Below are 27,125 nucleotides of genomic sequence, written 5' to 3'. Positions count from 1 at the left end.
CCTGGGGTTCAAAAAGCCCACATGTGGCCACCTTAATGTGGAGCAACCTGCTGTGAGAAGTATTGAGGCTGGATATGGAGTCCACAGGGTGGATCCAGCCTCAGACAAAACTACAAAGTGTTGAAGGCTTCCTCAGAGGTTTGTATTGTTGTCCATTCTAACAAATTCGTTATTGATGTTTCTACAAACAAAATAGAAATAATATAGCCACATCAACATATCATCTGAGGTTTGACAATTCAGAATCTTCTATGCTCCTGCTTTCTGTTTAGGCTTTTTGTGGGGAGTGGCGGTCTAGTGTTTAGGGCATAGAGTTTGGGATCCTGAGGTTCTGAATTCAAGCCCCACTCCAAAAGACTGCCACTCTGGGTCTCCCAGCAAGACCCTTAACCCCCCACTGCTCCCTGGGCGCTCCCGCGATGGCAGCCTACTGCTCCCCAAGGGGATGGGTTAAATGCAGAGGTAAATTTCTCCAATGTGAGATCAATAAAATTCAATCATTATAATTATTTTTATTAGATGCATCGGTAACACATATATAAAAAACAACGATTAGTTTAATCATGCAATCATAGACAGATTATTAGTGGATAATATACCCAGCTTTAAAGTGCAATTTTAAAGTTTTTTGTTCTTAAATTGGAAAAAAGAAATTTAAAGATGATGAATGTTCTTAAGCATGTACACCTGCTTTTTTTTTTATAGATTTTTTTAGTTTTTTTGCTGTGTCACTTTCCTTTCTTTCTCTTCAGAGTCATCATCTCCTTTGGGCCACTGCCTGGTAAAAGCAGAGCCCCAAGGAGGAAGATCGGTTGTGACATCTGGCAGCTTGATAAAGTGGATTTGGTTTCTTGGGGGCAATTTTAGTCCGCGCTCCCCTGGCGCCAGGCCTTCTCTGGTTAGTATATGACTTACATGTGTATGTTGCTTTGGGGGAGACAGCACTGAGAATCTGAGTGTGTTGTGTAGAGGATGTCAGTTTTTAGAGCATACCGTATTTTTAAGCAGGTACTTAATGTGTGTTTGTGTGTTTTTGTGGTTTTAGTACATTGAGCTGAGAGGAAGCGGTTTGTCCAAATGGAAAACAGAAGTCCATCCACCATGTTCATTAATGCAAACCTTTCATCACCCTCCCCCTCATCGCATTGCATCTCCCCCTCCCTCTAATTTACTTTAAACACACACATTAGTCTCATCAATAAACTTTAATGGATTTTTATAAGACAGAAGACCATTTCCCATTTTTTAAAATAGAGCTCTCACTTCTCAGCAGGCCATCTGAGTCCAATACTGATCCAGCTGATCCGACCCCTCCGTGGCATCCTCCTCCACCGCAACTACATGCAGGCATGTCCAAACACAGAGACTGAAACTCGAGTTCAAAGGCTGCAAAGGACCTCACGAATAAACAGCAAAAATTTCTCAAATAGGAGGAAATAACATGAAATAAGTTCCTTGAATGCTCTTCATGATATTAACTGTTTTTTGGTCTTCTTTATGTTGATATGTAAACAGGTTTTTTTGACATGTTTGCCCTAAGTTGATCTAATAAAGAGGCAAAAAGATCAATTGGGCAACAACATTGTGCTTCATCTCACTGCTGATTCTAACGACGCCTCAAATATAAGAACCGTAGCTGCGTATGTCCTGGGCTGCTGATTTAGGAGCTTGTTGCGGTTTTGAGGTGAGCCCTGGGACTGCACCACATGAAAACCATGGAGAAGGTCAATTGCTCAGGCCTGTTGTGGCTATAAAAACATCACTTCTTTTTTTTTTATTTTTTTTTTTTTACATGAACTCATCAGGCTCAGGGACAAACTGCACATTCTAAGTGCCACCTTAAAATGAACTCTTAACCTAAAACGTAAGTAAGGGTTTTCTCATCACAGGGCAATTTTAAAGAGCACTTTAAAACAGGGAAAGCAAGAGATAATAATTTTAGTTTTATTTCACTAAAAAAAAAAACGATTTGAACTATTTGACACCTAACAAAAGGAAAATAGAACAGAACAAGTACATTTATAGATTATCGACTCAATAGTTAGTGACAATAATTAAATTACATTAATTTAGAGGGACTTTTTATCCATTAACCTTAGCAGATGTATTTTTTTCACTGTAAATGAAAAAAGATTTGTTAATCCTGGGATAATTTGAACTTAACTCTAAGCACTAATATATAGATTTAGAATTGTATCAATGTATTTCCTTATCCAAAGTTATTATCATGATGATAAGAAATAATTTTGGGGAGGGGGGAATATAAACATCCAACTGCGTACTGTAGAGTTAGCAGAAATTGCTATTACTTTAACATGTTTTTTTTAGAGTATTTAAAGGCACACCGCAGACTTTAAGACCTAAAGAGACGACGCATATGAATTATGTTAAATTATTCTTCACGCCAAAATACAGCACTTGACGCTATTAATGCTAATAGTAAGGTGCCTCTCTTGAAATACTGACTCATGTGACCTGGAAGAACAAATCGCTTAGGGCTTTTTTTCCATATTTTTCCACCTGCTTGACTACTGGTCATGGCTGAGGCAAGGAAAAAGTTTAAACCTTCTGAGGAGGCTAAAAAGAGAAAATGTGAAAGGGATCGTACGTGAGGAAAAACAAGAGTTGATCTTGGAATGGAGTTTTTTTCCGTTGGCGAAGGCTGAAAGAAGAAGCTGGATGTAAAACCGATTCTCTTTTCTCAACTTTATTATTAGACTGGTAAGTTAACACTTTGCTCCAAGTATACATTCATATATCTTTATAATTATTTTCTATGATTAGAAGAAGCAAAAGTTACAGGTCTACCGCCCCTAGTGGCCACAGGTTACACTGCGTGCCTTTGTTGTTAAACCATAGCTACAAAATTGCGTTGGTTCAGTTTTTATTCATACTTTCAAGAAGCAAAATGTAAAAATAGTTTAAAACATAAAGAGCAGAATCCCAAACATTCTATAGTGGATGTAAAATAACCAACTTCAGGTTATTACAAGCTGACAAAGTATCATCAAGATAATAGTTTTATCTTGATATTTTTTTTTTCTCCAGACATGGGGTAGGTAAACTTGTAGGAAAATATACTAATCAATAACAGCTGTGAGGAAAATGGTGAAAACCTTTAGCATTTTATACTAGAAACAAGATTTATGGCTCTGTAAAGGGAATCTGTTCTTATAGGTCTATACAGGCTTTCGTTTTTGTATAGATTTGGTGACAGTAGTGGTCTTTATTTGCTAGTAGTTTGACACACAGAGATAGAGAAGAGGAACACATGCACCAAATGGCCTGAGCTGGGTTAAGGTCTATGGTCCTGATTTATGTAGTTCAGTCGGTTCACTAAAGCCTGCAATGCACCAAATGGTCCATTTTTCCCAAAGTCAAGTTTCATCTGTAAAATAACTGAATGTTCACTCTGTGTTGCTTTTCCCCCTGTGCCTATTCTCCATCTCACTTTATGGAGCAGAAAAGAAGAATCTTAGTTGTCTATTTGAAAAAAAGCAACAGAATGGCTAGACAGTTATTCCTAATGACTTGTTTCATTCATATTGTCACACATGGTTCTAGTATTTTTACTGTTTTGGTCAGTTTACAATCTTCTTTTTTAGTTATATACGTATGCTGTCTGCATGTTGCTTGTACAAATGAACAAATTAATAGAATTCTTTTAAGGATAGAATATAGAACAATTTCAAATCATCTGATGCTCTGAAATAAGTCACAGAGTAATAATGGGTCCTTCTTGGGTAGAAATCTGTCATATTTCATGAAAGGAAACGTCCAAAATGCAGCATAGGACAAACTGCTAATAATGCCTTCAGATAACAATTCACAACTGAAACGATTACTGATTAAATTAAAAGGTTTTAATGAAAATGAATCCCTATTAATCCTTATTAATACTTAATCACAATGGAAAATATACTGATTTGGCAATTTTATCTAAAAATTACAAAGGAGTAAATTAACTTGGAGCTCCATTATGCTCTTTTTTTTATTTTTTTTGTGTTTTTAAACCAGGAAGCTTGGTAAAAAGAGCTGAAAACTACTACCTTGACTCTCAGGGTGAAATATAAGTGACCAGTACTTTTATAGCCCCTGAAACAAAATCCAGCCATTCACCCATTCACACACTAATGGCGACAAGCTGCATTGTACCCACAGCTTCACTGTAAGCAAAGCTGACTGACAGAAACGACGCTGCAAGACCATCGGCGCCACGAAGCCCTCTAACCATCAATAGCAGGCAAGGCGGGTAAAGTGGCCCATGTCATAACAACTGAGACAGACAGAGCGCGGCCTCCAACTGGCATCCCACGGGTTACAGTATAAGTATTTTCCTCCTGAGCCACTGTCATCCTTTTTCTCTAAATCCTCAAACTGAATTGTCATCCTACAAAACACTAATAACTCTCTGAAACAATCTCAAAGAACCCTCCTCAAAGCAGAAGTAAAGTGATGTCATTCAAGCATGGCTCATGTTAAGAGTCCTCAGGCCTGAATGCAGATGACTAGGGCTAAAGTCTGCCCCATGGATCTTTGACACCAGTCTTTACAATCTCTCTAACGCCTTTTCTTGTCAGGATACTGTCAAAATAAAGACTATATTGGCAAAAAATGAAAAAATATAAAACTCATACCCTGTCATACCCTGAAAGGTAAGTGATGCACTTTCAGTGTCAGGATAGGCCCCTTTTTACCACAGTGGTTTTAAAATTTCCCGTCACTGAAGAAAATACTGAACTTTTTTGATAATACTACTACTGTTTTTTTTTGTCATTGAAGTATTTCCAACATTTACAAAGAGACTGGCAACATTTCTACATGGAGAGGTACTTCAATGTTGGAACAAATCTGAGAGGATAAAAGTGCTTAAGGTAAAAAAAAAGAGCTTATATAAGTAATTTTTCACGATTTTAAAGAGGTAATAGAGTACACTCAAACCAAGAGATGCCAAAGCTCTTACCCCCTTTTTTTAACCAATCAACAAATCCTCCCTCTCTTCTTTTTTGCTTTTTTTTTTTTTTTTGCAGGAGGTAAAGGATCTCAAGTCGGGCCTTACCTCACCCACAGCATTGAAACAGGAATTAGGGGGCTTAGTTCTCCCAACTTGACCCTGCTCCTAATTACTTGTTGGATAAGTCTTTCGGCTCCTCATCGAATGTTGTCCTAACCTCCACTTGTCTGCTGTGTGTCTAAACATGGAGAAAGGAAAACACGTTCCAGTGGAACGAGGAGCTTAGCCTCCACGCCGCATTCTCACAAAGTCAAACGCCCAACCGCAGGCTCCCAGAGGCAAGCACAGGTTAGAGTCGGCTTATGCCCTGGGTGTTGTCAGTCGACTTGGTGGATGATCTAAAAACACAGACGTACATTTTTTGATCTGATTTCATATTTTTGTGGCAGTCTTTCTAAGTATTTTTTCCCTCAGCAATATTTAACTGGGCGAAATCTGAATATTTGAAGCAGATGGAGTGAGTGCAGGCAACCTTTGCTGAATTTTCAAAACAATCATATAGTCTAAGACGTTTCAAAGCCTTTTTTGGCTGCTTCCCTTGTAATTATGGTCTCTTAACAAACAATCATCAGTGCACCAACTTTGATGGTAATGATGGATAATAACACTCTTATATTGGGAGACATATGATTCATCATAATCGAGTCTTTTAAGCATCTCTAAAGTGACTTTGCCGTCAGCAGGAATGCGACATGTTTTTGTTCTTTTATGGAGTAATTTGTTACAGTGATGGTCGACTGAGAAACACAACCACTCTGCATTCTTTGCACAAAGTCACACAACTTTCTCCTTGAATTTCAAAACTCAAATATGCACCAGTATTAAGCTATAACATTTAAAAAGAGTTTTTATCTTTACACTATGCCTTGGAAAGGTTCCAGGGCATACCGTAGGTTCCAAGGTTTCCAGATTTTGTCATGTTACTGCCAAAAAAAAATCATGTAAATTGTTTTGTTTTTTTCAAACACTAAATAATGGTTTTAAATTGGTTGTTGTTTAGTGGAAAGAGAACTGAACATGCTTTTAAAAAGCTTGCAAAAAAAATTAACACAACACTATTGCCGTATTTTTGTTACAGAATGAAGGTAGGTGAATATATATATAGTACATTTACATACCTTTATTGTGTTTTACTACATTAAATACAGTCAAAACAGTTGTCATTAGATGTAAAACTCATTGACTCTTCCAGTTTGTCACTGTGTAGAGGTTTGCTAAAGATCAGTAAACAAACAGAATCCGAAAAAGCTAAGAACTTGGGAGAAACTTGTGAAGACATTTACATCGCAGTTTAGTTATACAACAAAATCTAAAGCTTTGAACATCTCACAGAGCTCTGTCCAATCCACCATCTGATAACACACGACTGTAAAGCTACAAAGAGATGCTGTCCACTCAACCTGGCAGGTCGAAGATAGTGAGCATAAATCAGAGGGGCTCTGATTAGACCAAAGGTAGAAGCTGCAGGGATCCACAGCTCGGGTTGAAGAAACAGCTCACAGGAAATCTGTTATTTGTGCTGTCCAAAAGTCTCCCCCTTTTTGGTAGATTGGAAATAAATAGGTTAGGTTTTACGTTTGGCACAAGTCATGTGTGCAATCCAACAAACATTTTATTGAACAAGATAAAAGCTGAACTTGTCCCAAATACAAAGCTCCTCAACTGTTGGAAAAATAATCATTCACCCATAGGCAAGCCATCTTCTCTTTGACACGATGTGGCAGCTTTATGCTGAAGGGACCTTTTCCTTTTTCTCAATAGGGATGAAGAAGCTACTCACTGCATTAGTGTTTGCAAATAAAGATACACAAAAAAAGATTGAATCAAATGTAAATATATAAAATAGTCAGATTGACTAAGCAATATCTTTGACCTGATGGTGGTGTTGAAATGAAGGTATGAAAGTATTTCTCAAGCATATTCATGTGTTAGAACAGCATAATCAAGCAAAATCAAGACCTACATTAAACTGAAGATCTGTGGCACAACTTCTCATTGCTCCCCCCCTCCAAAAAAAAACAAAAAAAAAAAACATAGAAACTTAAATTTGAGTGATGTTTAGTTTAGCAAAGAACTGACAAAAATGTGTCTGAATTTGTGGAGCTGGTAGAGATGTGCCAGAAAGACTGGCAGTTCTCACTGTAGTGAATGGTGGTTATAAAAATCATTGCTTTGACAGGAAATTTATTAAGAGAAACACAGAAATTAACTGTTCACAACAATAAAATCCAATTAAAGAGGACTTCTACAAAATCCCTGCTCTTATATGAATTAGTTGTTATGTTTGTCTGTGCAGCATCTAGGAGTAGTTAAAAATAAAGATCTACTCCATCCATATAAAATATATATATATGTAATTTGTGTATCATATGTACACAGCACTGCTGTATAAATATATGCGTAGCGTTATTAGCAAGGGATTCATGAAAATCTTGTCTGTCTTCAGTGATTTATCTTAAAAATAAGGACATTGTGCCTGTTCATTTTCCTTTTCCTTAATTGTGATGAGCATAGACTGACCCTGAAAGATCTGCTTCTTTATCACATTTCAATCCAAAATATATCCATTAAACTCGGTGATTTCATCATGACAGCATTTATAAAAGTTCAAGGAATAGTTCTTCCTTCTCCCTAACCCTGGGAACCACTCTTCGAGATTATATATTTGAAATCTTAACTCTGAACATGGATTATGAGACTTTCAAATGAAAGCTAGGCAATTCTGCCCAAATACCAAGTGATGAAGAACTTCAGTGGAGCAGGGCAATCCTCCTGGGGCCGAAAAACTTAAAGGGATGGAGTTTACTCCATTATTGTCTAATAGCTTCCATAACCATCACCCTTTACCCCCAATAAAGTCTCATTGGCTCGAGGATTGAGTCTGGATTACATGGTAGCTCTGCTAATAATGTCAAACACATGAAGAGACCTGACCCCGTGACTCACTACAGCAGGCAGGAGGTTACCTTTTAACCGGAGTGTTAAATGCATCACACCGCTGTAACCGGGAGCGATACAGAGGGGTCTCCGGTTTCCCACATATTTCCAAGGATGAATTGTCATGTAGAGCATCCGCAATGTGTTATTTGCAGATTGTGAAACATGCACTTACAGAATGTAAAAAACAGTACTCAGTGTAATTGCCATGTGCTGCTCTGAAAAGGAGCCATCGGACAAGATATGAAAAGAAGGAAAGCACAACCTTGAACGGCCCCGGGCTTTTAATAAATAGGAGCATGGGTGTGTGTATGTGTGTGTGTGTGCATACCTTAGTTTGTAGGCTACAGCACTGTACTGCTGCCCCCTGAGGCTGCATTGCAAAGGCTGGTGCCAGAGAGTCTCACCTAGTCAGGTTAGCCTGGGAACACACTCCTACTGCAGGCATTTCATCCCTCTCTCACCCACGCACATACACACACACACACGATCTCAGGGCGTGCTCGGATCTTTACATGCTTGCGCACAATGCAGCTTGCATCATAAGCTAATGAGCCATTATAGTGTCATTAGTGTTTTATTTGCACCGCCCTGTCTTTCAGCAATCTGTCACACTGTTGGCACGGTGCTGAAAGCTAAACAGCAGATTTCTGCAAGCACATTTCCATCCTGCTGCGCGTTCACACACACACGGACGTAGGTTTTTCGCCTCCTGCACATGTTATCCTGTCAGTTTTTGAATAACTGCCCCTGTCTTCGTTATCCATGTAATCCATTTCCACTTGTCAAAAGCAGATACCTTCTGAATCCGTCTTGGGGTGCACAAGAAGTCCAGCTCACGGTGGTGTTTGCTGTAAGGCCTCCTTAAACCGTGTGGGATGTTAGTTGACTTGATATTTGTTTAGAGGATGTCTACTGAAAAAAAAAGTGTTTATGTACACAACGAGTCATTATCTTTGAATCCTGATTAGATTTTCCAACACTTCTGATGTTTGTGCACCTAAAAAAGAAGCGACCACCCAAACAGATGCCAAATAAGAACAGGGATGCTCATTATGCTCCAGACAGCTTGACGCTTTTTCTTGGCCTGGTCTTAGTTTGCGTCTTATGCCTGAAAAGGGGATAAAACATACGGGAAGAGACACAGAAAAGGTTGATGGAGAACTTTTGGCTTCAGCTCCAAGCATTATATTTGCCTCATTAGTTGGATTATCCAATTCTCCTTTTCACCTCCAGGACTTCACAATGAGGTAACAGATTTGAACATCTGTCAACATTATTTCCTGCCTGCTGCCGTTGCATTGATTTCTCATGATGCTGTCTGTGTTTATTTCCTAATGCTCCCACACGTAAAAGGTGAGATCTTGTAAGTTAATACACTTGTCAAAACAAGCAAATGAAACCACAATGTGAAAGCAGAGTGATTGAACCTCAAAGGGAGAGAGAGAGCAGACGGGCTCTCCCCAGCGTTCAAGATGAGGAATGCAGCTTGTTCTGCTCCTGCTGCTGCTGCTGCTTTGCCAAAACACACAACGCATTCTGCCGCATATTCTTTGACGTTAATTACTGAGTGATTTAACCAAAGTACAAACTTAAAATGCAAAACAAACTTTTTGAGCTGTTAGTGAGCAATAACTTGCCAGATTAAATGACGAGAAGAGCAGCATGTAGAGGGTTTATGGGAGGCCTTTAACCTGCCAAACAATTCCTTATAACTCAAAGCATTTGGATACATCTCAAGAAATCTGGTTCTGAGCTTTCTTTCCTTGTTTAGTCATAACTTAAAGAGTTGTTTGAAGTATGAAGCACCTCTTGAACTTTTTCATAATGTGTCACGTTACAATTACAAAAGTTTTCAAGATGTGAAGAACGGGTTCTAAAACAATATCATTAGCATGAGGTATCTCCCAAAGCACATTCTAATCTATAAATAGAGAGAGTATGGCACATCTGACCACGACTGGAACCAAACTGACAGGCCATAGAAGGCCTGCCAATAGGCACAGGTTGTTATGATCTCTGGGGTTTTGCTATTTTTTGGTGTAAGTGAGCTTCCTGTGACAGAGAGGATCTTTGCTGGTGGATGTCCTGCCCCGTGTTGCTGCACCCCTCAGAAGGATCATCTGTCTTCACCAGATGATGACCCTGATGGTATTCCTGTCAAAGCCCTAAACCAGGAATATCCTGCTTGTCGAAATTTGTCTTCTTGTGAATCTCTTTTTAAATGGACTCTGTTATTGTTCTAGACATCCGGTGAACCTCAGTTTTTCTCTGATCTTCATGGAAATGTTCTCACCTGTATGCAGCAGTTTTAGCCTGTCATCATCTCTTGCAAGTACCAAAGCTCTTGAATCTCACTCCCTTTCTCCTGGACCTGTAGGTACAGTCTGCAAAGCCCACTGAATCCAACCCTTAGGCTGGATTCAGGTGAGAATGTTCTCAGGTGAGAATATTCTCACCTGTGTGCAGCAGTTTTAGCCTGTCCACACTCCAGCATGTCATCTCTTGCAAGTACCAAAGCTCTTGGATCTCACTCACGTTCTCCTGGACCTCTGGGTACAGCCTGCAAAGCCCACTGAATCCAACCCTTACAGATCCATGCTACTGCCCCTTCATCCCTCAAGTAGGCAAACCAATCAGTCTTCAGTTGTCATCGACCAAATCCTTTCGGATCAGACTACTTTCTTCCCTCAGACCAACTATAAAGTTTAACTGACTTCAAGCAGATCTCTGCTGACAGATTCTTGTTGCTTGTTTTAAATAAAAAGTTAAAACTCACTGGTTTCTGTGTGATTCTGCATGTAGGTAAAAAAAAAAATACAAACCGGCTTGGCACAGGTGAGGTAACAGTAGATGAGCTGCAGAGATCCACAAGTCTGATAGCAGAATATATTAAAGGTCACCTAGAGGAGTATTCCAAAATCCAACTTTGATGGAAGAAGGAGGTTTTTGCTGAGGTTTCTCTTTAGAATGCTGGTAAGGGTCTCACCAAGGGGTTTCATATGCGCCCGGTGGCTTTCCTGCACCTCAAATTGCTAAGAGAGTCTTTCATCACAGCTTAAAATAACGGAAGAGCACAAAGGTCAATGTTCCCAAGTACAAATGCACACACCTCATCTTTACTCTTTCTTTTACAAATAAACCTTTCTCATTCACACATTAAGCAGCTTAGAATTACATCTAAAATGTGTCACATTTAACACTATCCTCTTTGTGAAACATGGTGGTGGCAGAGTGGTGCTGTGGTGGTGCAGGGTAATCTTTGGTAGAATTTTTTTGTTTATACTTGAAACTGTATTTAATCAGAGGTTCATCCTCTAGCAAGACAATAACAAAAAACTAAAAGCTACAACAGAATGATTCACATTGAAGCAAATTTATCAAAATCCAGATCTACATTAATATATAGTCTCTGGTAAGATGCAAATATTTCTTTTCAAAGATGCTTTCCATCAATTCTGACAAAACTTCAACAATTCACCAAAGAACTGGAGCTTTTCTATTTAAAACTTCTTGTTTTCTGTTGATCATATAAAAAAAAAAAAAAAAAAAATAGTTGTGTGGTAAAACTCTTGCAACAAAATATACCGGTAGTGAGATTCACATTCAAAATCTGTACTGTATTACCTGTGGATATTGTGACAAAAATATTTGAATAAAGCCAATTCATCATAGCAGGTCTAAGGATCTACAAAACAAGATTGTAAGGTGTCGCTAGAAAACACAAAGAGATTGATAGGGCTAAATTTTAGCTCTACACATCTGATCTGAGCTCATCTCAGTAACCCTGCTTGGAACATCCTGCACAAGCTGGATCCTTCACAGCTGGTTTTCATACTCATTATAAAGCTGCCGTGATTTGATCCTTTGTTTTCTTTGTTTTTAAGACGATTCCAAAAAAAGACAAAAAGCTTAATTAGGCAAAAATATATGAGTATGCATTTCAACAAAACAACTCATTTGTTTCTAATTAGTGCCACCATAGCGAAGATAAATCGTGAAGTGATTATGTTTTTTCTTTTTGTGGTTGAACATGCGGATAACCATCCTGAAATCACAGAGAGTGACTCAGTATTAAGCAGCAAGGTAGCATGGCATCTTTCCGTGCCAACGGGTCACTTTCTTTCCTCTTGGTGCATTTTTTTTAAATCATGCCAACAACATTGATTTTTTTTTTCCTTTAGTAAGAACCCACAAACGATATTGCTTTTTGTTGCCATTGTGACAACGGTAAAGCAATAATTAGAAAGACCACCACAGGATTTTCACCATTGAAGCACAGCTGTTATGGATGTGGCTTTTCCAGATTTTGACTTCAGTCTTTAATTACATTTGACTGATTGCTCAGCGATGCTGTGTAGTACAACATAGTTAAATAGCAATTCTAATTACAAACAGGAACAAAAGAAAAAAAAAAAAAGCACACAGCGTTCTACTCCTTCCCTTTGACGCCGTCACCTCGCAGTACAGGAAGCTTTTGTGAGAGTGGTTTAAATTTAGCTCCATTCAACAACGGCTCTGCTCTCATAACCCCCCCACCCCCCCTACAGTGAGTCAGACTTTCAGCATTACCTGAACAAAACTTGGCAACACTACTAAAGAAGCAGTGGAAAATTAAAATTCAAGTTAGAGCCTATGGGTGTGAAACAATTATGGGTTTTTTGTTCATTACAATGGGGTACAAAGGGAACAGAAATTCCTGAGCCGAGTGTTTTAGCGCTGAAAAGCCAGGAGTGAAATGAATGTAATTAAGCATACGAATACCTCCGGCTTTCATAGCAAACCTGTTTACGCTTCCTTTGATGCCGTGTGAGTTGCTCTGCTCAGGATAAAGCTGCTGACTCACCATACACGCATTCTCGTTTTCCACTTCAGCAGCATTTGTAACTCTGAATCTAGGTTGGATAAGCTAATTAATTTTGTGGTTGAAAACATTTTTTTTTTTTACGATATTGGCTCCATATCAAACATCAGGCCTCCTTAAACTGTCTTTTACACCCTTATTACTGCGGTTTTGATTATTTTGACTAACTTGTCTTCATCCTCAGAAAACTTCAGTCAACTTAAGCAACATTTCTATCTAAGGAAGAACTATTCCAACATATTTTCAATTTTAAGATCATATTTCTATTTAATGTTTACATGTTATTTTTAAGTACAGGCTACTCTTGTAAATAATTTTTTGTAACTAATTACAGCAGAATTTTTAAGTTATGCACATAAATCTTTTCAGTCACTTACACTGAATAACTAGATGGTTGGTTGACTAAGTACAATGGTTGACAAAAACCTGCCCATCTAGTTCACCAATGACTCTTTAAAACTTGTTTCAAATTACATTGCTGCAACTATAAGCATGGAATGCATTATTTAACCATTTAAAACTCCAAAAATCACAGGCATCTGTGTTTCTAAACTAAATGCTGCTATAATATATATATTATGGAACAAGCAGGTCAGAAAATGCTAATATCCAACATTGAACAGAAACCGTTCATGTAACCTTACTGATGTTGTTTCAGCTGCACCTATTTCCAAATAGTCAGCAGATTAGGTCTCATTCTCATGTTCTGAGTAAGATCTCGCCGCTTTCTAATGCTTAACTTTATTGGACGGACTCAGTTTAAATATGATAAATTATCAAGGATTTTTTTTTGTCCAACAGCTCACGCTACTCATCTAAGAGGAGTATAAACAACAAGTTACGGTAATTAAATTTCAGTTTTAGTTTTATTAGGTTTTTCAGCAAAGACAAGAAAAGAAATTAACAAGAAAAGAGAATTAACGTAGTTTTGTTTGTTTGTTTCCATTGGTTGTCAAATCATTTTAAATGCATAAGGCATGTCTACAATATTTTAGCAGATGTAATGTTTTTAATGTTTTTTCTTTTCTCTTTCTATTAAGTGTTTTATATCAAATACATTCCATAAAATGCTTGAAAATACTATAAACCTATAAAAAAACTTACACTGCAAATAACACTGTTATTAAAGATCTAATTTATATTAGAATAATTGAAGATGTAAATTCAATAACTACTACTTTGGTTATTTATATTCATTACATTAATTTAGAGTGTGGCAGAAACCCTGTACAGGTTGACTAGATTTATTTTTGTTTTATTGTGAAAAATAAAGCATGAGTGTAGAAAGTTACAGATTGGAAGTATTAATATATAGAGATGCTGCTTTCAGGCTCTCAATCTCTTGTTACTGCAATCTAACTCAAGCTCTCATTCCTAAAAAAAACAACTTTAAACATGAACAAATTGTTGATTTTTTTTTGTTGTTGTTGTTGTGTCCTGTGGATAACACACACTAATGGTTTTTCCCTTATATATTTATGGGTGTAGTCAAGACTGTGTGTGTGAATGAGTGTGTGTCTGTGTTTACTGCTGTGAGGTCCGGCGCTGGCTGACTGATGCCTACCTTGGTCGAACACCGTAGTTAACGCAGTCACTCTGGCTCCACAGTGGGTGGAGTTGCCAGACTACATAACTTGGGCCCTGCAGCCCACTGTAATTACCCTTATTGAAGCTGTCACTCAATGAGCCGCCCCGACCTGGTCCCAGAGCGACCCGGTGTGAACATCAAGGAGAAGGGAACTTCAGGGGGGGTGGAGGAGGAGGCCCCGGGGCCCTGCAATGTGAAGAGCAGCTATCTGTTACTGCTCAGATAATGCTCTTGACAGTCGCTTTGGTTTTCAGTCATGCTTCCCCTCATTGCTTCTCTCATCCTCTCCCCTCTGAGCCTGAAGATGTGTTTTGACAAACTCATTGTTCTTTGGCATGACGTGATGTAATGAGGGACACATGTTAGGTGGGGAAGGGAAAATTAAAGTCACATCAAAGTCAGGAAAATCGGATCCAAACTGTACAAAAATGAAGATAACCAAGATTTATAAAACTTTTTATGCATCTCAATGAAGATGTTTTCAGACACATAAGCATGGTAGAGTGTGGGTTTGATAAAGATCAACCAAATAAACCTTGTGATGTCTACAGAGAAGAAAGTGTTTACAGTTTTTTCCTCGTTTCTGTTCCGCTGACAAGGGGTTAACTTTGAGGTCGCTGCAAATTGCTCATCGGTTTATTAAAATGATTCAAAAGAAAACAAAACGATCAGGAACTTTCCAGAACGTTTGTTTTCCCACAAGTTCAAAAACATGGGCGCTATGTCAAAATATCCTGGAGGGGATACTTCAGTAGCATTTTATTTTCACATTGACCTTCTGATCATTTCAGACACAACAATCAGATTTGAACACGAGCTTCTTATCCTGCCTCTGCTCTTCTGAAAGAATTGTTGTTGTTTTGTTTTTTTTACACAAAATGCACTTTTGTAACCCATGTTGTTTCTAAAAGTTCCTAATTTTACTTTTACAATTGTTTGCAAAATTATTCAAACACAGTAAACATTTTGCATCCAGATGCAGTGGCCACCTAAGCCAGGCATACACTGTGTGATTTTTTTCAATCAGCTAAAGCTCACACTACAGCTCATGATGTATGTTCTCACACTGTGCAGCACGACGCTCTGATGCGATCTACCTGCTTGCACTGCATGTGTAAAAACCACGTCGGACTCAGCTCCGCAGTGAGATGGCGCTACTCAGACTCGTGTATCGGGAAAATTCTCGCACGACTGGAAAATTGCCCCAAAAAGGGCAAAAAAATCACACAGGTAACCCCAGCTTAGGACTCCTGTCCATCACTCCTGCATAAAATAGTTTAATGGAAGAAAACCAAAATTAGGTTTTAAATATTTTTTACAAAGAAAAATCTGAAAATGTGTGTTTTAAGCCCGACTTCAAGACTTTGTTGGACATGCTTTTGCAGCAATTACTGCACAGCTTTGGTATCTTAATGGTGTTTGTTTGTACCAGCCTAATAAATTGAAGCTTTCTTCTTTTTAATATTGTTCTAATAGAGGTCATCTGTCAACATTGGCTGGTCAACAGATTCTCAGGGATGGAATACGACTGGGCCATCAAAACACAGTAATATGCTGTGTACTAAACCCTTCATTAACGATCTAGATGTAGGTTTATTCTCATCATGTTATTGGACATGGACATGATGCTGCCACCACCGTGTAAATGTCCTTTCGACTGATTTTCCCAACTCAGCAAATTATCATCCATTTAGTCCCGATTCTAAACTGAAATTCAAAGACACTTCAGATTAAAACTGGTCAAGATGTTACCATACTTTTACACAGTTATATTCCTCCAAGAGGCCAATAAGGCCATTGGTGTTCAGACAGCAGCCAAGCTGTTTTCCTGCCCATTCATTGCAAATCAGCAGCTGTTTTGACTGCCTTTTGAAAAAAACAGACATTATGCTAAACTGGAATTGGACTTGATGACTGTCATTAAAGGGATGCAGTGATTCACGACTGATTGTTTTACAATCACTGGAGCAATACGTTAAATTTATTTAGATAGATCAGAAACTGATGTTTATCAGTATCAAGTTCTAGAATCGGTACTGGAGATGTTACAGAATTCAATGATCATTTGTATTTCCCTTTCTAAAGTGGGAGGTTTTGTTGCAAATAGTCATGAACCAAACTGGCGGCCCATCCTGCTGAACAGTCTGGTCTGAAATGGGCTGGCGTGGGAGGCTCATTCCACAGTGGAGCCAGAGTTGTTTAGAGGCCCTGTTGTGTCTGGAGCCTCTCAGGTCACTTTAATATCAGCCCAGGGCCTGAATCGGCCCCCATGTATCTTTACCAATTACAGGAGGATCCCTCTCAGCCCTCTTCCTCCTCATCATGCTGCTCCTCATCTACCACTTTGTGGTGTCTACTAAACTGCTTTCTTTTACCTTCTTTTGCCTCCAGATTGCTTTTTAATTCCCTATTATATATCATTTAACTTGAAACATAAGGAAAGTGATGCTGCTCAAAAACTATTCTTCCCAAAAGCATGATTTACTTCATGTCTAAACAATGCCCTCAGAGCAGACTTGATTGAGAGCAGTTTACCCACATACTATGAAGTTTTCTGGGCCATCTCTGTCTTAACTCTGTTTACTCTATCGCTGATCTTCCCGTAAACTCAGTTCCTGTGCATGCATTTATGTCTAATCGTTCTCAAGTCATCCCCGTGAGCTTGCGTGTTTACAGTCATGCTTTCAGGGGATTGGGTCCTGCTTTGGATCTTTTAACTTCAGTCAGCGCTGCATCCTGATATCCTGGTGTGACTGGTTTGAGGGGGTAATTCACTCCACCAGAAATACAGCCCTTTTAGAGGTTCCACATGTGGCTTGGCACCAGACAGAAGAGGGGCTGGTATTGCTTCATTAATTGAGGCAACATTCCTGCAGCGTTGTCAGGCGGTTTTATTAGCATTAGCTTTGCCCACGGGCTGTCAATTATAGCTCATTTAGAGACTGAACCCTCCCCTTGGCTGTCAGGGAGCATATTGCTAACCACTAACTGCTTAATTATCAAGTTAATAAAGACAATCTGGCAATACAAACTAATTGATCCACAAACTTAAATCACCAAATGTACTGGCTGCAGCTTTTAAATCTATAAAATTACAGACTGCCTTAGAAAGAGCTTTTAAGATGTTGTGTTTCCCATGTGTGCTTTTGAAGAGACTGAATGACCGCAATATTTGCAGATTTTCATCTTGGAAAAAAAAAAAGTAAAACGCACCTTTAATCCCATCAGTTCCCAGGGTGGATTCTTTTAGGGCAATCTCCTTAATGCCAGTAAATCCTCTATAATCGACATGTCAAATTTGCTTGAAAAAAACAACAACATTTATTCCCCAGAGACAGAGAAACACACTGAGATGATTCAGCAGGTAGAAAATGAAAAGCAGACTGACGGTTCCAGCAGGCATTAACCCCGCCTCGGGTTTGATCTTCCCAGGTCAGTGACACAGCCGGGCTCCTGACTGTTTTGATCCAAGCCTGTTGAAAGGGTCAGCTGTAACACTCCGAGAGGTTGTCATGACTGACTGCAAAGAGCTTCTGGCTCATCTGGGCAATCATTTGTCTGCATGTCAAGTTGCCGTGATGTTCTCTTAAAAACAGCTGGAAATTTATGATGAGTTCAAACTGAAAAAGCAGCTTCAAAACAGCCTTTGCCTGCTAAACAGTACTAGTCATGTAAAATAATAATTTAACTTTTACTAAACAAAACAGCTTTATTGAAATTGAATGTTGATCTTTTACATTATCCTTTCCCAACATTGGGGAATTTACTTTTGTAACCAGTCCCATGTGACTCATTAATAGAGCTCACTCTGGCCGTCTGGACGTGATTTGTTTGCACCAATAAAAGCGCACAGGAATGGCTTGTTTTAATGACCATGTTATTCACCATGGAAGCATGAAATTTAATGTATTTTTTTTTCCACTGAATCCTCCAACATCACCACAGGGTGAGATCTTGAAAGGGAATTACAATTAATTGGAAATGCATGTCATTGTTTGTGTCCGTGATTGAATATTTGGCTTGGGTTAAACAAGTTGATGTGGGTTTAGCACGCAAGATCGATGAACCTGGTTATTACTGCAACTATTAGATAATGCTTGCAAAAACTTGACAATATTGAAGGGTATATGTCATCTGGTGTTAAGACACAGAAAACCTAAAATATTAAGGTCAAATGTTTTATAATGCATAATAATGTTAAATCACACTTTTCTCACATTTACACTGCCTGGAACAGGAAGTCATAATGAAGATGTATGGATGAAGATGTAATGGATCTAATTTTTTTTTGCAGCCAATTTGATCCCAGTACCTGAATTTGGACAATCCTGATACCACAGCTCTTTTAACTTTAATGTTATCATCATTATTGTTGACTTTTTGCTATTATAAGCTTTATTCTACAGTAATTACAATATATATAGGATGTAATAATGTTTATTCAATTGGCAGAAAAGAAAGATAGAAAAACAAATAGGTCATGTTTAAAGGGGAAAAAATCCTGACAGCAAATATGTAAATTACAGACAAATACTGATAACTTCTCTACTGTTGAAAGATTTCTATGTTTTCACAGTCTTTAAATTGTTTTATTGTTTAAATCAACCAATACCATTATCCAGATTAAAATTAAAGTGTTCTTTCATGTAATCAGCAATGAATTAGGTCCACTGCCTGAACAAAAAGGTTTCAGACTTTAGGCTTATGATTCGGAAATGTCTGTGGGTTGTGGATCAGGCTTTTTCTACCCGTAACAGAGATAGGGCCATTGCTGTTAGGATTGATTAATTGATTTTATTGATCTCACAGTGAAGAAATGTACTCATAACATCAGCTGAAATAGTCAAAAAGAGAAGAAGAAGGTGCCAAAGGAAGAAAAAGGTGCATGGGATGTATTAGGGGTGTAAATAATAATCGTTTTGTATTGCTGCATTGATCCAACAGCAGACAATTCGTTTTAAAAGGAATAGGTGGAGTGCAACTTTTCTACTTCTGTTATTTGCTGTTGTTTCTCAAAAAGAATGTATAACAATATTACAGCTTTCATTGATTTATTTCAAATTTGAAACATTGTCTAGCCTGTAAAGTGTAAAAAAAAAAAAAAGAAACAATTAATCGAATCGAATCGTATGATATCGTGGTGTATTCTTGAGTATCGAAAAAAAATCAAATCGTTGGGTCAGGAAATCGATTCTGAATCAAATCGCCATGATGAATGTGATTTACACCCCTAGGATATATACAGCATATAGTGCATCCACATGCCAATATATTCCCAGCACTATCCAAGTCTTATCCCTCATGAATCAAATTTCTTTTTTTCTTAATTTTGAACTTTTCTTCATTATTTTCATGACTCTGTTGGGAGGTGCTAAGCGGCTTAGCCACCTTACTTTCCATCAACATCAAATCATGCAAACTATTCTGGTGGGACAGTTGGTGCCAATCCATGTCGGTAGCCATCTGGGAAACAATGGTCATCAGAACTACAATAGAAATGGTAACTTGTATCAATAGGCTCTCAGGGTTTGAGATGTTGATTTCAGTCCAGTTCAGTTTAGCTGTTTAATATTGCACCATTTCACATCAACTCACTGCACTCTACAAAAAAGGATAATTTCCCCTGTGGAGAATTACAGGCAGATTAGGCTCATAGAACTTTTAATTCCAGCTATAAGTACAGGGTGCCGGTTTGCTAGGTCTTCAAGCAACTTTAAAAATTGAAAGTTGAGCTAAAGACTTTGCTATTACTAATCTTGTCGTGGGTGAAGAATGTGGTAATTCCATTGTTCTTCAAATTAGGCCTTGAATGCATTATCATCCCTGACCATTTCAGCTGTATTTTAACCTTTAATCTCTTTACATTTTTCTTTATTTCAAAAACTAAGATAAATATAACCAGAAGAGGTAAAAGCCAGCGGAAGAGGTAAAGTTGTGAACTGATTAGCTGTGTCCCTTGAGTTGCAGTCAAAGGACAACCCCAGTAAAAAGTAAGAACACATCCTGCCGAAAGATACACGTGATTTAGGTGTTGACAGCCTGACGGGAAGCCTTCACTCCCTTATGTCTGTGTTGTTGGCCTTCTTTCCTCATGAAGCTGACATGTGAAGACTGAATGAAGAGCACTGCTGCCATCCTGCTACAGATCAAATACAGACTGGGCGGCATGGGGGCGACATCAGTCAAAACAGAACCTGATGTCGGGGGGCAATTACCAGTGTTTGCTTAATCTTTGGAACGTGCTGTCTAAAACGGGGGTCAATGACGCTGCTTGACTCTCCCTTTTGAGCCAGGGCAGGAGTAGGGATTATTCCTCATTAGGACTTCACAGTTTGGTGTTTACAGATGAGGGGGTTGGAAGGAGGGGTGTCTGAGCTCAAAAGGAGGGGCTAATCTTCCCCTTTCATGTCAAGAAAACAACACTGCACAGCTGTGAAAATGAAAAAGAAACACATATATGATGAATAAGGACATTGAAATATCATCATACAATTGTTCAGCATGAACATTGAAGTTCATGAAGCCAGACCACTTTTTCTTGTTGTTGTTGCTGTTGCTGTTTTGAAATCTCAGACACCCACAAGCAGCATATACCGTACAATTAAAACTTTATGAGACCTGGATTATTTTCACATCAGCCCACATTTAGATTACAACATTGGGCTCCCTTGAGGCTTTTGTAAATTGCTTTATTACACTGATAAAGATTTCTAATTACCAGCAGGAGTAATTGCAACAAATTCCACCCATCCCTGGGGATACTAGGTGGTTCTCACCTAAGGTAAATAATTAAGTTTAAGAACAAGTCAAATGAGAGTTATGTTTATTTTTCTCGGTCACAGTTTTCAAGATCTAATCAGATTTTATTCTGCAACAACTTGTCAGGGGAAAATATTGCATTTTAAGAAAGCATCACACTATAAATACAAAGAAAAGTGTTAAAGTGCTTGTAACAACCTTTTCTCATTATAAAGTAAAATGTTTAAAAAATAAACACTATATGTTTCCACAGATATATCTTAGTCACTATCAGAGATAGATGAAGCAGAGTCAGAAGAAGAACATGACTGCCATCTGATAGAAGAGCACAAGTTTAGGGCCCATCTCTGCATGTTGGAGAGAAGCGCCACGCACCAGTAAAACACACACACAGGTGAAGCAGAGCAGCTTGGAGCAGTAGTAGCAGACATGAAGGGAGATTTTACGACGTCAGTATGCTCTCTGCATGGATATTTAAGATTTATTGTGTTTTGATTAATTTCATACAATATTCAAATAAAGTAATCTTCTATTTGAACCGTTTACACTAGTACAGTGAATATCACCACATTTGCCTTTTAGCGTCACTGCTGGTGAACTTTCAACTTTCAAATTTTAATGAAGAAATATGCATATTTTGAATCACAACTTTTTAATACTTGTATCTTTTTATTGCAATTGATTATAAAACAATGGCCAATTTTTTTAATATTAATTAGGGTTGCCAACTCCCCAAAAAAAAGGACACCTCATGTATATATATATATATATATATATATATATATATATATATATATATATATCAAACCCTTGAATTTATCATGTTTAACTTTTACAGTTCTGTTTGATATACTCTATAACTGTCATGTTTTTTTTATTGTATCATCAATTATCAATAAGCATACATTTCTATCCACATTTTTGAGTTCCCTTAAAACTTTTTTACAATTCATGACTGTGAAACCACAAACTTCTCTTTTATTAGGATTCTATTTAATAAACCAGCACAAAGCAGGAGTTACCTATTGATTGAAAAGGAATACATACAGTGATCTAAATATGGATAAACAGACCTTATTCAGCAATGCAACACTTCTAACAACTACTCCACTGTGAAGCCCAAAATTAAACCTGACAGGATTTCTTTAAGTGTTTTGTTTTTTTTCTTGGAGCATTACTTTTTTTTTAAAGATAGCAAAATGGCACTGGGTTTGTGGGGGTTTAACCTCACCCTGTGGTGCCGCTGCTTTACCTCATGAAGCCAATCTGCAATCAATCTGCCGTCAGAAAAAAACTTGAGCTGACCTTAATATCATCAACTTATTGCATAACATAACACAAAACATCACGTTAAACTAGGAGGTACATTTTGTCCATCCCTATTTGGGATATTTACAACCCAACCCAGCATTGAACTTTCATTTCTGCTGTGTTCCCTGATCTTCATTATAATGTTTAACTAATGTTCTTTATCAATTTAGGCCTTTATAGAACTCTAAGGGAATAGCATTGACTATTTTCTTTTAAATGAGAAAGAGCAGGAAACAGTTTAAGGGTTTAACAAACCCTATTCCAGTCATCATTGCATATCTGACGGTACACTCTGTAAACTCAAGGCCAACGGAGTCCCACAGGGATAAACATCCACACACACACAAACTTGAGCAAACAGATGACAGCTGATTTCATGATAAATGCTGTTGTTTCAAATATTCAACAACACAAAATATGATTTGTGGGATTTTTTTTGCTCTTCAGAGCGTTTTGATTAAGTCCGTAAAATGTGGAAACTCCATTTAGGATGTTGTTAGTATCAGCAGTTCTTCCAGCATCTCCCTCTCATCTTGTGGTCATGTAGTGTCTAAGCCATGGAATGAGAAGAGGTTTCACGCTGACAGGATGTCACTACTCAGCGGGAGCCCTCTAACAAGAGAGAGCATCAAAGCACGAGTAAATCAGCCCCTCTCAACTGCACCGCCGCATTCCTTCAAGGTGCATATCTGAAGGAATGTGCTTGCTTTGTAGATTTTATAGCTAAACAACAGAAGCCTTTGGCTCTTTTTTGCAATAAGTATAAAAGAAAAAAAATCTGTGTTAAGGGCAACATTTTTAAAGAAACTTAGACATTTTTTCAGGAAGACGTTTTGCCAAATTATTATAAATCTTCACTCTGAAAGCTGAAAGCTTCAGCTGTCTTCACTTTATGCTTTTCCGTCGGCTTTTTTCATTACTTCCCCAGCAGCAAAACAAAACCACCATCCTTAGAAAAAAGTCATATAACACTCAACACACATGCAATGGAGCTCTGTTACAATTTACTTTACTCAGTCCGGGGTAGTAAAAGTTGTTATTGGACACTTAAGAGAAGAAAACGAGACAATAATTTGACGACAGCTTCACTAGTAGAAGGAAATGCAGCAAATGATAAATGTGGTAATTTTTAGAAGGCAGCTTTGTTTTAGATAAGAGGTCTGAAGTCGCATAAAATGGCCTGTTGGTGTGACTCACAGTCTGTTTTATTATTCTCTTGCCTCTTCTTTCTTACTTTAAGGAAATATTGTCAAGATTAATAATATATTTCTTTCCATTTGAAGTATGAATGGCTGAAGTATAAAAAAGTTTACATTTAACTGCAACCTTAGAGTCAAATTATTGAGGAAAAGTACGAATTTAGACGAAAAAGATGAAAGAATTATTATTGGTCAAAATGCTGAGAATAAAGTAGAAATATTATTGCAAAGAAAAAAGGCTAAATAATGAAATTGCTGTGCTGGTTTGATTTATTACAGCCATATATTTACTTATATTAAAATATATATTAAATATTGTAGTTCTCCCAACTTTGCTTGGTTTAGTGGTTAAATCTCATTTAGCTCTGATTTCAACATTTTTATATAAAGGCTACTGAATTTTTTTTTTTTTTTAGATAAACTTATCTACTAATAAGCATATACAAGTTTTGATACATATGATAATGTTTTACCATTTTGACATAACTTAATTCTTCCTGTTTAATTGAGTTGTAATGTTTATATAACATGTTTTAAACAGGACTAGCTTTCACTACCACTTGATTACACACCATTTTACTCCACAGTTTACCACTCTAAAAGTGGGGTAGGGGGTGCCGTGTTAGGGGGGTTACCTGGGCCCCAGTATCCTCTCCATCAGTGTGGGCAGCCCCAACAAAAGCCCCTATGACAGCGGATGAGTGGTTATAATGCAGTGGCTGTGCCTGCCATTCAAAGTGAGCCCGTTCCTAATTGCCCTCAGACATGGCAGATAATGGAGAGGCTTTGAAGTGAAAATGGCCCCAAAATGAAGGCTATGAGGGGGAGAGCAGAGAGGGGGAGGAGGAGGACTGTTCTCAACAGTTAATTGTGTTTTTAGGTGTGTTGGACTCATCTTTGGGAGTGAATAAAGGAGAAGAGTAAAACAGCCAATTAACTAAATTTAGAAGCTCAGAAAAGCGGAAGACAGGAGTCAGACATGGGAGCAAGATCTGCTTCATTCATTCCCCTTCTTTCTTCTCCACCACAACCTTCAGGAACCTGACTTGCTGCTCTGCTTTGAGGGCTACTTTCCTTCCTGTCATCCTCCTTTATTTTCCAGCCCTACTTTTGTTTCCCTCCTTCTATGCTGCCCTGTGTTTCTGATGCACAAATTGACAGTGGCACCGGCGCCCGGTCTGGCGTCAGGGTCTTCCCATACCAGTGACATGCTTGGGATTCTTCGAGCTCCCTCCAGCAGACTTTCACATGACACCAGAGGGACACAAAGGACAGACGCACAAAGCTTTTCTCCTTTAACTACATGCTTCTTTTGTCATGCTGTTTGGTTTGATTATCTTCCTTTTGTTGTTATGGTGAAGTTCTGTCCTTTGAACAATGCCACATGCAGGTTAAAACGTTAGCTCACCGTTGATTTGGGTAGGCTTGAATAAGAAGAATCCAGTGGAGAAGGCTGCAGTTAGTCATGTTTAAAATATGGATAACCAAAGAAAAATACTGGAATAAAACAAATTTCCATAAGTAAAGTAACATATATTAGTCCCCTTGCTTTACAGCTGGTAGAATACTATTCTTTGAAGACAGTTAATTATTTTGCTTACAGACAGAGGTTGAAAAGGACCCTAAAATGTAGCATAAAATGTAATTGACCCGGCGACCTGTTCAGGGTGTACCCCACTTCTTGCCTGTAGGAAGCTGAAGAGAGGCACCAGCACCTCTTGCGACCCCGCTTTGGATAAGCGTGAGGGAAAATAGATGGATAGAATTGACTTCTATTGTGGTTGAAATGTTGATTAAAATTATAAGTACATAAAAGTACATAGAAAGACCTTGAACATTACTTCTAAATTTGTTTAGCCTTTTAATTATGTTTTTTGTCTATAAATAAAGTATAAAACAAGAGAAAGAAATTAACAGATATGAAATGGTTGAAGAAATTGACAAAGGATCAAATGAACCTTTAGCTTCTACACCTAGAGCATCTTTGCTGTTGATGTTTTTTTCTTATATACTGTAATTTGAATTGCATAGGGAACCGCCCCGCTGAAGATCCAAATATCATTAATGGAGTGAGGAGACAGAGAGAAAGAAAAGGAGACAAACTGGAAAGAAATACAGAAGTTCTTATCTTGATAGGTAGGGAACTGCTATCAGGGACAATTAAGGTTTTAAACAGGATGGATGTGAGTACGATTGTTTACCATTTTCCTCTTTTATTGTATTCTGTGATGTATATAAGTCGAAAACTTAATTGTTTCTCATTTAAATGATAGTAATAATATAAAAATAACAAAAAGAATTGTGTATTTATGTATGGACATATGTGTAGGAGAAGAACTGAAAAACAAAACCTCCTTCCAGAGATTTTTTTCTGTAAAACAATCTTCTTTGATGTTTTTCTTCTTCTTCTGCTCATGGTGTTATGTGATGAACTATAAACTATATTTACAAAGGGACTGTATCAGAATATGAGAGTTAGCAGTTTGTAACAGACCTTTTTTTTTCATATTAAGAGCAAAACAAGAGTGATCAAGCCAAGCAACCATTGTTAGCGCAGTAGATACTAAAGACTCAGTTATGCTTGATGCGCATACTTTGGTCACGTCTGCAGCTTTTGCTTTCGTACCTCATTTTCTGGCCCATTCTAGGTGGATGTCTACACCACACACTGCAGGCTTATAACACCACACTGCATGTAGAGGTACAAAAACAAACTTTTTTAAAGCTTTTTTGGCTGTGTCTGACTGCCACCCTAACTCCTAATCCCTCAATCACTATATAGAGTGGGGACTAAATAGTGGACTTTGTAGAGAACTCAGTTAACTGACCATTCGGGACGATTACCACTATATTTGCACTCTGTTGGTGATGTGACTCTGGCTTTGCGCATGGTGCCTGTGCTATCTTTGTTCTTTCTCGACTCCAAAAGAAATCCCATGATGCTTTGCGAGGAGAGCTCTTGGAAAGAATTCTGGGATATATCTGCTCATCTAGTGACCATGGATGATCACTACTTTTCAAGGTGCATTGTGAGAAATTTTGAGTCCTTTACTTTTTCATCCACTAGACATTCGGACACCCATCTAAAATGGTGTGACCATAATATAGTGCTCTATATAGTGTTTAGGGCGGACATTAGGACACAACCATAGTGTCATCCAAGAGTGATAATAATTTCCTGCCAAGAGTTTTTGACAATGTTTTAATTGTAGTGATATGTTAATTGATGCGGCATCTGGTTAGGATGCCTCCTGGACGCCTCCCTGGTGAGGTGTTCCGGATACGTCCCACCGGGAGGAGGCCCCGGGGAAGACCCAGGACACGCTTGAGAGACTATGTTTCTCGGCTGGCCTGGGAACGCCTTGGAGTTCCTCCTGAGGGGCTAGAAGAAGTGGCTGGGGAGAGGGAAGTCTGGGCCTCCCTTCTTAAGCTGCTGCCCCCGCGACCCGACCC

The sequence above is a fragment of the Cyprinodon variegatus genome, unplaced genomic scaffold (assembly GCF_000732505.1).
Source record: "Cyprinodon variegatus isolate N-32 unplaced genomic scaffold, C_variegatus-1.0 Scaffold682, whole genome shotgun sequence".
Classification (NCBI taxonomy): domain Eukaryota; kingdom Metazoa; phylum Chordata; class Actinopteri; order Cyprinodontiformes; family Cyprinodontidae; genus Cyprinodon; species Cyprinodon variegatus.
The sequence above is the reverse complement of the archived record's forward strand: the minus strand, read 5'-3'. Positions refer to the sequence as shown.